The following is a 12,834-nucleotide window of genomic DNA, read 5'->3' on the forward strand; positions in this document are numbered from 1 at the left end:
GCCTCAACCTCCTGGCCTCTTGGGCTCAAGCAATCCTCCCACCTCAACTTCCCGAGTAGCTGGAACCACAAGCATGTGCCACCTTGCCTGGCTAATTTTTTAATTTTTTGTAGAGATGGGGGCCTCCCTATGTTGCCCAGGCTGGTCTTGAACTCCTGGGCTCAAATGATCCTCCTGCCTTGGTCTCCCAAAATGTTGGGATTTATAGGCATGAGCCACTGCACCTCACTTAGGTACTTTTAAAAGAGGAGCCCAGATGGGCAAATGTATTAAGGGCTTGTCATTTATGATTGGCACTAGAGCTGTATCACATAGTGTGAAAGAAAATTAAATTAATTCTCTCCCTGTAAATGTGCTTTGTAAAATTTTAATGTGCTATGTAAATAAGTTGGTATTGTTTTCAATGCATAAAGCTGTAGCTTAGACTCAATGAATGTTTATGTTTAACTTATGAAGTGAGATTGTAGCTCATTTTATGAAAGAGGCTAACACACCTTTGGATGTATAAATTCTGATATATCTATTGAACAAGGTATATGTTTTATTCAATGATCCTATATTGGTGACCTACTATGTGATAATTACTTGAATAATGATAGTGAATATTTTTATGATACTATGGTTTACATGCTGTTCTTACATGGCATTAATCTATTTTACCTCTATGAATACTATCGGTTATCACCTCCTGCAGATGAGGAGACAAAGGCACGGGTGTCTTTGACTTGGTTTTAGCGATGGAATTATAGGTTTCAAAAAATAGCACGGGAGTGCAGAGGGAAATTTAGGAGGCAGGATCTGAGTTGTGAACATTAGGAAGTTGCTAGACAAATGCTGTGGTTTGAATGTGTCCCCCAAAGCTCATGTGTTGGAAATGTAATCTCAATGCAACAGTCTTGGAAGGTGGGGCCTCACTGGAGGCAATTAGGTCATGAGGGCTCTATCCTCATGAATGGCCTAATGTTGTTATTGCAGGAGTGAGTTAGTTATTGTGAGAGTGGGTTTGTCGTAAAAGCAAGTTCTGCTGCATCACTCTCTTGCCCTTTCTCCCTCTCTCTCACATGCACTCTGTGAGAAATACATTTCTTTTCTTTTTGTTTTATCTTTTTTTTGTTTTGTTTTGTTTTTGAGATGGATCCTTGCTCTGTCACCCAAGCTGGAGTGCAGTGGCCCGATCTCGGCTCACTGCAACCTCTACCTCCTGGGTTCAAACAATTCTCCTGCCTCAGTCTCCCAAATAGCTGGGATTATAGGCGCCCGCAACCATGCCCAGCTAATTTTTCTATTTTTAGTAGAGACAGGGTTTCACCATGTTGGCCAGGCCGGTCTCAAACTCCTGACCTCAGGCGATCCGCCCACCTTGGCCTCCCAAAGTGCTGGGATTACAGGCGTGAGGCTCTGCGCTGGGCCTAATTTCTTTACTTTATAAATTACCAAGTTTGTGGTATTCTGTTATAGCAACACAAAATGGACAAAGATAACAAAGGAGGTAGGAAAGTACGTTGAAATGATTCCACAGTCACAAACATTTCTAAGTGCTTTTCCAATGTATATGTTTTAAAATTACTTTCAAAATATGTGGCACATTTTTCAGTATCCTCAATTGTGGCAAATCTTTAGATGTGAAAGTATATTTGAATGTTGGACAAAGTGAAATATCATTCACGTTCAAGTTTCGTAAATGAAACCAGTTATTTTTTCAATATTGGCAAATGGCTTAAAAAATAATACTAATATTTTGCATGTGATTCATATATAAATAGGTTCGAAGGCTAATACCAAAAAAGTTTGAAGAATATTTTCAGCTTATCTTACAACTAGAAGCCCAAATAATAGGAATATGAATCTACATATGCAAATGAAAACCAGCTTCATTTTTAAAAATATAATGTGGGCATTAGATATACTTGTGTGCTGTGCTTCCAAGGATCTGTGTGTACAGCTCTATTATCATACCCTGCATTAGAGGTGGGTGTGAGTTCCACCTCCAGGCTGTGAGATGCCTGCAGGGAGCCGTCCTGAGTCCTCCAAATTGACACAGTGTCTTTGGGGTAGGAATTTCCCAGTGAATGCTTATTTAAATGAATTCAGTAAGTGCGTTTTGATTTTTCCATAGATTGACACAGTGGAACGGTGGCTAAGAGATGATTGTTTATTATAAGCACCCTTCATAGGCAAAGTGGGAATGTGCTTATTGATGAGGTCAAATAATTCAGACTCCTGTTCCCACATTGGTCTTGATTAGTGGATGGCTCCACTAAAACACTAGGTTTCATGGGTGTCACTTGTTTTCTGGTAGTTAATTTAAGGAGATGGTGCACTAAGACAACTTAGAGGGTGAAAGAGTGACTCTACAGACTCAGGCTAAGACCACGCTACACCGGTTACGGTCAAGAGATCTTTATTGGAGGCGTCAGGTAGGGAGCCGAAGAGGAAGCAGAGAGAGAGGGCTTCAGGGCTTCGGCTTTTATACTCTGAGACATTGCGTGGAGATCAATGGTTGGCTGGGGGGCTGGGCTCAGACCAAGGCGGGAAGGTGTCTCTTTCTGATTGGTTTTTCTTTGGTGGGTCTGTATCGAGGAGGAAGAAGAACCCGGAACCAGCGCCATTAAGGTACCCCGTTACCTAACAGAGGGAAAAAATAAATTGCAGCATAAAAAGCAAACTGTGATTGTATAGAACTGTGAGATGATATTCAACTTCATTTTATTTATTTATTTATTTATTTATTTATTTTGCGACAGAGCGTCGCTCTATTGCCCAGGCTGGAGTGCGGTGGCACGATCTCATTGCAACCTCTGCCTCCCAGGTTCAAGTGATCCTCCTGCCTCATCCTCCCGAGTAGCTGGGATTGCAGGCATGTGCCACCACTCCTGGCTAATTTTTGTATTTTTAATAGAGATGGGGTTTCACCATGTTGGCCAGGCTGCTCTTGAACTCCTGACTTCAAGTGATCTGCCCACCTTGGCATCCCAAAGTGCTGGGATTACAGGCATGAGCCACTGCACCCGGCCTCAACTTGATTTTAATGTGTGGGTGAGAAATATGTGTTCTCATGTACTCAGTTTTGGTTTAAGTGTATAAATGGACTTACACGTGATGCAGGTTGGAAAGGAGCAGATAGAGCACTTTAGGCAACAAGGCACTAGATGAAGCACCATGGTACTCTAAGACCTTCTCCACTTTGTCCACATCCCACCTCCCTTTCATGATGCAGCTCTCATTCTGCCTCCTTCCTGAAATCTCTCCTGACCTCTTCATTCTGATTAACATGCCTTTCTCGGGACATCCAGAGCATCTCATCTTGCCTTTCCTAAGGTACTTTTGCCTAAAGCCTTCCATCTGGTTTAATACCTATCTATATATATCTTCTCCTCCTCATGATCACTATATATTATGCCCTACAAGGGCAGAGTCTGTATCTACATCTTTCTTTACATGGTGTCTGGCACAGCACCTTCTTCAGAGTGGGTTTTCAATACGTGATTATTGAAAAGTAAATGAGCAAGATGGCCATGACAAAGCAAAGGAGTAATAAACAACTTCTTCCTAAGAGATGAAAGATATACAATGTTTTGCTTTGTGAATACACAGTCATGCAGGTCTAGAGAGAAATGCAATGTACGTTTATTTTTGTTGTGTTTGTTCTTAGTCAAGGTGTCTAATCTACTATGCTGTTTCCTTATGCACAGATGGAAACTTATCATGCATAGGAGACTCTGAAGGAAATAATTTTTGTTTAAACTTTGCCTTAGAAACTTCAAGGGAATTCAGAACAGGATTTCTTTAATGATCTGGCTGTATTATATTACCAATTGCCAAGCTGAAAAATGCTTGGCAGAACTTTTGGCTTCTGAGGTTTTGGATGTCTTCCAGGTAATCTGCCTCAGAATTTTGAAATAGAAATAAATGAGTTCCAGTTCAAATTTTAAAAAATCTGAGCTGCTAGGCCGGCCTTTGTTTACCTTCCATGTGAACATTTTGGTACAGATATACCAACCAAGCAGAAAGAAGATAATCAGTCGACATTTCTGAGGTTATTAGTGGCCTTGGTTTAGAAGAACAAAATGAGAGTAAATGGTTTAAAACTTCATCATGTTTCTTCCTAGTAACTGGCTTCTGGTGTTGGCATTTATTTTCCAGGATGTTTTCTCCCAGTTTTTATTTGGGAGAGGAGGACGAGGGTGTTCTTTGCTGCTTTGTTTCTCCCAGTGGGAAGATTCTGAATGTTCCTTTGTTAAACGTTACACACTTAGCTTTTGTTTTACTTTCTTGTCTGGTAGCCAAGTATTTTTCAAGTCACTCAACATTCTACTGAGGCATGCTAGTCCACTGAATATGATTATAAAGGAAAGCTTAACATGACCTAAAAAGAGAGAGGACGGAGAGATTTGGCTGTTGTGAGCACCACAGCTAATGAAGACATAGGATAATTTGCATGAGCGATATCCCTTCAGTTATTTCTGTAAATCTCAAAGCCAGTTCCTGTCAAGTTGTGAGGAAACAAACATTTTTTATTAAGGAATAAAAAGATAGGCCAGGCCCAGTGGCTCACACCTGTAATCCCAGCACTTTGAGAGGCCGAGGTGGGCAGATAGCGAGGTCAGGAGTTTGAGACCAGCCTGGCTAACATGGTGAAACCCCGTCTCTACTAAAAATACAAAAATTAGCCGGGCATGGTGGTGGGTGCCTGTAATCCCAGTTACTTGGGAGGCTGAGGCAGGAGAATCACTTGAACCCGGGAGGCAGAGGTTGCAGTGAGCAGAGATCGTGCCATTGCACTCCAGCATGGGCAATAGAGTAAGACTCTGTCTGAAAAGAAAAAAAAAAAAGAGGATAAAAAGAGAAAGAAGGAAAGCCCCTACTTCCACCCCCTAAACACACATATGCACATTCCATGCAATATATGTGTGTACATGCTCAGAAGTGAAGTGGTCTTTGTAGGATTTCGTGGCTACACCATTGTTTATGTTCTGGGAGGCTAGGGTAAGCCAGTAAATATTCTGAAAGGAAAAGACATGGTGGGGAGGATATAACGGCTCTTCATTTTAAGAAATCCCTCTTATCAAGCCTACTATTAACTTGTTTCTTTGGCAACTACTATGCATTTGCTATGGAAATACATCCCCAGAATAAAATTTCCATGGAAGGAAAATAATAGCATCAAATTTTTCCTCCAGAGTTTACGATAAAATGAAATTTATTTGTCCTTAACTTTGGATTGATGGAAGAAGACCAATACCTTTCACAATGCAATTTGAAGAAATGAGATGAAAACAATCTTTCTCACTTTACAATTTTGGATATGTTTTATTTAAAAACTTTTCGTTTTGGTGGGAGGTTTTTATAGGAAACTATCTTTAGTATTTCATATGACCATTGTCATTTGAAGATGACGCTGAACTTGTCTTCCCACTTGTAAGCTCTCCTTACAGACCAGCATGAAACAAGCAGCTTAGCCCATCAGCTAATGCCCAACCTGAGACTGGGCTGGCAGGACAGGTGGACAAGCCACCTGAAGCCTAGAAAAGACCTGACCTCTCTACTCTGATAGGTTCTGAGACAGCCACTTAGCTCTAGTTTCACCAGCATTCTTTTTGATATCTTGGAATAGAATAGGCCCTGAGAAAACTGTGAAACAAACAAAAACAATTTTTTTCCAGGAACATTTTATTCTGCCTCCTGCCTTCTTCCCTTCACCAGGTTCCTAGTTTCTTTACCTGTTCCTGGCCCTGCAAAGCCCTCATGTGTCACTGTTCTGGGTGAGAATCTTCTCTCTAAAGCATCTGAGACCCTTGCTCTTCCCTTTACCACCCCATCCCCAGACCCTAATTCCTTCCTTAGTGCAGACTTAGCATTAGATGGTGACGGTATGAAAATAGGAGTAACTAACATTTGTCACATTCTTTCTTTGTTTATGCCCTTTGCTAAGCCTGGTAGCTGACCTGTCTCATTTAATTACTACAACCGTCTTATAAGCTACATAGAATTTTTAATTCCAGTTTTATTTCTGAGACACAGAGGCACAGAAGCAAGAGTCACTCAGTTACTACACGGGAAATGTGGATTTTAATCTAGGCCCTAATCTGGGTTTAGTAGCATTATAGTTGAAGAGCATATAGTGGCAAGTGTGAGACAACCTGAGCATTTAAAAATGACTATGAATGTATAAAACTCCACAGGTACATAATTAAACTCAGAAAAGAGAATGTCTTCCAAAACAAAACTCATTTGCCATCACTGGAGGTGATTATTACATGAATTGGTTATTCTGAAAATTGAGAATTAAAAATAATTAAAGATTTAATGTCTTTCTAGAAGGCCCTGAATTTCAGCATAACTAAATAGTTCCACTTGATGAAGGAAAACTTTGCTTTATTGAAGGATGTCAGCTGTGAATGTAGATGCAATAATATGGTCAGAAAGTCACCATTTTGCAGCCCTTGATAGGATGGAAATTCAAATAAGAACCTTTGACAGATGCTGAAACCACTAAAAGAAAGGTTGACAGGGACCATCGTGACAGACTTCCTCAGATGATTGCCAATTGAGTGTTGGGGCGGGGGCATAACTCTGCAGCAGAGGCGTCTGTCCGTCATCACCTGATGCTGTGATGCTCTTGACACTGCTGTTGATGCTATGGCCAGTTACTGTGAAGATCCAAATGTGGTATAATATAAAGTTGCAATATCATCTGTGAAACATTCTTGCTAAAAGTGAATCTACTAAGCCTTTAGTTAAAATTTCCACTTCATAAGAAACACAGAAGCTAGAGGAAAAACTTAACCAGGACCACAAGGAAATAAACAAATCCAGAAGGCAGATCATTCTATAGACTGATCTTGATTCCTCAGCAATTAATGTCATGGTACAAAAAGGGAGTAGGAAGGAGGTGTTTTAGAATTATATAATTAGCAAATGTTATTCATGATTTTTCGCAGGATACTAGTTTGAACAAACCAACTGTAAAAAAGATACTTTTGGAATAATTACAGAATTTTGAATATGGTATTAGGAAATTGCTAATATATTTTATCAGGTGTGATAATGCTATTGTGATTATGTAAAAAAAATCCATCTTTAGAGATGCACGCTGAAGTATTAAGGAGTAAAATACTATGATATGTTAACTTAAAGTATTTCAACAAAAACTGAAGCAAATATAGCAAAATGTCAGTAGTTGTTAAATCTAGGTGATGACATGGAAGTAGGATTTTTGAAAATTTCACAATTAAAACATATAAAAATGAAAAAAAAAAAGTGGATTGGTCTCAATACAGAGAGCTCTGGATTGCAGTCCCAGCTCTAACCACTTACTTTTTGTAGGGTTTGGGCAAGTCGCTTCACTCTCAGTACCTTCATCTGCAAAACGGTGGCAATAGCAGTGTTTGCTTCCTAGAATTGTTGTGGGAAAAAATGAGTTAACACAAGTAAGGAGCTCAGAACAATGATTGGCATGTAGTAAGCTTTCAACAAATGTTTGCTATAATTGTTTCATGTAGGAGGAGTCAGATGGAATTAGGTTTAAATCCTGGCTCTGTCTTTTATTAGCTATGCTGCCTTGGGTTGTTTGCTTAACCTCACTAAAACTCAGTTTTCAGTGGAAGTAATAATACTGCTAGGGTTGTGGTGGGATTAATAACCTAGCATATATAAAGTCACTAGCATATAGTAACCACTTAATAGATAGTGGCTTTGACTATCAGTGCTGTCAGATAGCTATAATTTTTTGAGGCCTTCAATGCCTTACACCAATGCACAGCTAAAACTGGAATGTCCTGGCACTGTAGTTGTACAGGAGAACGCTGATAGATCTGCAAAGGGAGTGTGGGGAAGCCTCTTTGGTCTCCACTCATATCAAGACAAACATCATGCCATATGGGTGGCACCTCACTCTGTGTGTTTGGCAGAGGCCTTGCTTTAAGGATGGTTGGATAGAGCACATAGGGCAGTTACAGGAGAAGATCTGGGTTTTTTCAGGGTACAGAATGTGGATAAGACTCAGAAGAAAGGAAAAGAGATGGGGAACTAGGGAGTCTGGCTCATGTTTGTTTCCACCTTAACTTCTCTTGGAAGTTTGAAATAGTCCATGAAAGTGAAAGCACTTTTCATCACAGTCATCAACTGCTATATGCATTTGCAGCCTGCAAATAGATTAATTTCACTAGATGTTCTGTAAGGCTTTAGCCAGCACTACTGTTTCTCAACACATAGCCTTACCTGGAACACGTAGCGTTGCCATGTGCCCAGGGAGATAATTTAGGGACTAATAGGCCTTGCAAGGGAATGCGGCCACAGAAGATAGCATTTTTTTTTTCTTTTTCTTTTTTTTTTTTTTTTTTTTTGAGACGGAGTCTCGCTCTGTCGCCCAGGCTGGAGTGCAATGGTGCCATCTCAGCTCATTGCAAGCTCCGTCTCCTGGGTTCACGCCATTCTCCTGCCTCAGCCTCCCGAGTAGCTGGGACTACAGGCGCCCGCCACCATGCCCGGCTAATTTTTTTTTTTGTATTTTTAGTAGAGACAGGGTTTCACCTTGTTAGCCAGGATGGTCTCGATCTCCTGACCTCGTGATCTGCCCGCCTTGGCCTCCCAAAGTGCTGGGATTACAGGCGTGAGCCATTGCGCCTGGCCAGAAGATAATATTTCTAATTCTTGACTTTAGCGATTATATAGATTTTTAATGGCATCAATGGGGCAATGTGAAAATCTATTATTTTCTTTTTCTTTTTTTAACAGTGTAAAGAGGTGTTTTCATTTTAACTGTGTGTATGTAACATTAGGCAAAATTATTTAAAGTCAATAGATTTTTATTCAAGGAATTCCATGTTGTCATTTCTTCCACTGTCCATCGAGGTCACTTTAGATCCTCTAAAGAGCTGGAGTCAAAATTATCTTCAAAAGATTTATCTTCAAGTTAGCTCTTTTTAAAGAAACTGATGCTTATTTTAATGCAGTTGTCCTGTCAGGCCATAATTCTTTGATTTTGGCATCTGTCATCTCCTTTTAATATGGCTATACTGATGAAGATTTCAAAATTTACCTTTGGAAAAATCAAGAATCTTTGAGATCTAATTTCTTCAACCAATTTACTTTAGGGTCATTTTTAGTGTAGGTGAATCTGCCTAGTTCTCAATTTGACACCTTCTCTAAACCTGAGTGAGTTCAAATCATATTCATTCCTAAGCGATCACACTCAAGAATAGTGCAGAGTGTGGAATATGCCAATACGTAAGGTAAAAAAGTACATTATCAGGTCTTTCATATATTTAGTAACTGTCTTTTTCATACTTATAGCAACTGTCTTGTAGTTCCCACAGATCTAACAAGAGTCCCGTGAGTAAAGTAAAACCACAGAGTTAACTCTATGAGGCGTTTCCAATGATGTGCAGCCTACAGAAAAGTCCCATCGGGAAAGACCTCAAAAAATGTATCATTTCCTTTTGCACTCTGAGCCTCCCTATTTTTCGTCTTCTGTCTTAACAGCTATCTTTTTGTTTCTACTTTAGACACTAAGGGACTTCTGGTCTACCTCTTTTCTCATTATTAAGTTCCGCTTATAGGAAAATGTGTACGCCTAGGCATTTACATAAAATCAAAAGCCTGAACACAGATCAAAGGATATGCATGAGTAATGGAGAGTAAACAGTTAAGAACAAACAAATTTGAAAGAACTAATCTAACAGGACTTTATGGCTCTTGAGACGAATGTATGCCCAAGTTCACCAACATTGTTTTTTTGTCTCCCTGGGCACAGGGCGACACTACATGTTCCAGGTAAGGCTATGCAGTGGCATTCTGGCCAATTGGCTGTGAGCTGGAGCAACACGTGCCACTTGCAGAAATGACCTACATACGCTTCCTTTATGTGGTCATCACGTTCTCTTTTCTGCCTTTCTTTCTCATTAGCTACCTTAAAAGAAATAACTTTAAGGGCCAATATGAGGGTGGAGCCACAAGATTGAAGGTGCCTGGGTTCATGAATGAATGTGGAACAGAGTCCCCCCATCCTCCCACACTGCGCTGTGACATGAGCAAGAAATAACAATTTCACTATGTCAAGCTGCTGCAACTGGGGAGTTGTTTATTATAGAAGTTAGACTATGTTGAAATAATATATTCCTTTTGACTTCCTTTGCAGCTGCCAAGGATAGCAGAGATGTTCTCTGCTTTCTAAATTACATGTTTGTTGATACTTTTACCATCAGGGACTTTTTAAGTAAAGAAACCAAGAAGCTTGTTTACTAGACTTCAGTCACCTCACATGGAAGTCAGTACCTTCCTATATAAACACTAGGGTCTGAACATTTGTTACCTCATTTAATCTGAGTACTGTCTTTGGGAGGATCTTGAGGGATGAGGAAACTGGGGCTTAGAGAGGTTAAATGACTTGGACAAGTTTCCACAGCTGGTGTTTTCTTCAGATTCAGGATTCAAACCTTTTTTTTGTTTTTACTTCAAAGACCTTGATCTTTTCACCACAATGTGCTCCTTTCTAAGAAGAGAGTAGTCGGGAAAGGGAGAGAATGCAGAGGGAGTGCATAAGGAATTTCTGGAGAGATAGCAAAACCTCCACAAAAGCTGACTACCAGTTATTAGTTCAGAAACTTAACAAGATAATAGACCATAAAACAAAAAGGCAAAAAGGAAAGAGAATAATCATGAATCCAGATCTTAAGATTGGATTGCTGGGATCCCATATTCAAAACTTAGTTCAAAAATTTTTAATGTTCCTCTAATCAGTTATTTAGGTTTAATTTAAATAGTTTAACAAAAGGTTATTATTTACTGAGAATCTCTGAGTTTATTATACTCAAATAAATTTCTTTTTTTTAACTTTGATTTTAAGTTCAGGGATACATGTGCAGGATGTGCAGGTTTGTTCCATAGGTAAACATGTGTCATAGGGGTTTGTTGTGTAGATTATTTCATCACCCAGGTATTAAGCCTAGTATCCATCAGTTGTTTTTCCTGATCCTCTCCCTGCTCCCACCCTCTACCCTCCAGTAGGCCCCAGTGTGTGTTGTTCCCCACTGTGTGTCCATGTGTTCTCATCACTCAAATAAATTTCTTTTTATTTCAAGTCCTGGGTCTAAACCCTAAGGGGTTTTAGGGGATATGTATTAGTCAGGGTTTTCTAGGTCAACAGAACAAATAGGGTGTGTGTGTGTGTGTGTGTGTGTGTGTGTGTGTGTGTGTGTAGAGAGAGAGAGAGAGATTTTAAAATAAGAATTGGCTCACATGATTGTGGGTGCTGGCAAGTCTGAAATTTACAGGGAAAGCCAGCAGGCTGGAGACACAGGGAGGAGTTGACATTGCAGCTTGAGTCTGAATGCAGTCTGGAGACAGACTCTCCTCTTCCTCAGGAGATCGCAGTCTTTTTTTTTTTTTTTTTTCCTCTTAAAGCCTTCAACTAATTGGATGAGGCCCACCCACATTATGGAGAACAATCTGCTTTATTCAAAGACTACTGATTTAAATGTTAATCTCATCTAAAAAATATGTTCACAGCAACATCCAGACTGGCTTTTGATGAAATATCTGGGTATCATAGCCTAGTCAAGTTGACACATAAAAATAGCCATCCTAGGGTATTAATTACAAACATGTTCAAATCTAGGTGGACCCTAATGAATGTTTCTGGTTACTGGTTTGGTGGTACTCCTCCTGAATGGGACTACTTCACTCCCGTCTGTCTGGTACAGAGAAAAAGAATGGCTATTGAAACCCACAAATACATGCTTAATCAAGCACTGAAGCAAAATTCCAAATACTAAAGTCAAAGAAAATTTAAATATCATCCAGCAGGTGAGCAAAAAAATGTCTTGGATCATAGAGGATTGCCTTTTCTACCTCCACTGAATATTAACCCTCATCAGTGCCTGTTCTGCTCCCTCCCTGCCCAAAGAGACTTCTCAATGCCTGTTGAACTTAAAGCTGCAGTCACTTGTTTCATATTGAATTTTTCTCTGTAGGTGTTGGCCTCTGATGTCCTTGCAGCTCAGCTGCAATGTATTTCAATCCTTTTTAATAATTCAAATATGTACCATGATGTTATAACCCATTCTAGTACTCTCTCATCTCTGGGTCTTTTCTTCCATTTCCCACTCCTCTAGCAGTAAAAGCTCTTGTGGCATTTGCATACATGTACAACCAACAGATAATTACTTTCATGGGAAATTGTCAGCTGGCAGGGCTTTCCTTTTGCACTACTCCTAGGAATATAAAAAGCACAACACAAGCATATTTCAGCAAAGCTAAAATTAAAAGTTTAATTAACAAAAATACTACTTAATAATACATTCAGATCCATTTGGCTATGTCACATAGTGACTGCCAGTCATATCTGAAAAAACAGAAACGACAAATGACAAAATGATATAAACCTCTCAAATCATCTTGTGGATGGATCACTTTGTGGTCCAGGAGTCACAGTTCCACAGCTGTCACTGTACTTGCTTGAGTGTGTTGATCTAAGACCCCTTTGGCACCTCTGCATCAAAATGCCTGTTCCACCCCTTCATGCAGCCTTCACATGCCTCTGATGCTGGAAGGCATGCAGGAGCCCTCTCTGCCATGCTCTTCCTTCCTGTTTTAGATGCCTACAACCAGCGACATGAGACCTACACTAGGATCTACCACAATCGCCTCTGCTGATCATCTGTGCAGCATAACATCACTGGAGGGTAGGAAAGGGAACTTAGTTTATTTTGTGGTGGTCAAACCATCTTTTTCTCCCCTCTATTTTATTCTTGGGATGGTGGAGTATTTCCTGATCCATCTAGAAAATAGTGGACTTATAATCCTTTCTTACTCTAAAATCCAATGAATATTATC

At 39.9% G+C, this 12,834-nt stretch overlaps 1 non-coding gene across 1 annotated transcript; it reads right to left on the minus strand.

Moving 5' to 3' along the window:
- Window positions 1-9,295: 9,295 nt before the first annotated feature.
- Window positions 9,296-9,423, minus strand: LOC134733382 (small nucleolar RNA SNORA18). The gene has a single exon (XR_010116828.1). It is a non-coding gene; the product is annotated as a small nucleolar RNA SNORA18 (small nucleolar RNA).
- Between the last annotated feature and the right edge of the window lie 3,411 nt (window positions 9,424-12,834).

The sequence above is a fragment of the Symphalangus syndactylus genome, chromosome 17 (assembly GCF_028878055.3).
Source record: "Symphalangus syndactylus isolate Jambi chromosome 17, NHGRI_mSymSyn1-v2.1_pri, whole genome shotgun sequence".
Taxonomy (NCBI): domain Eukaryota; kingdom Metazoa; phylum Chordata; class Mammalia; order Primates; family Hylobatidae; genus Symphalangus; species Symphalangus syndactylus.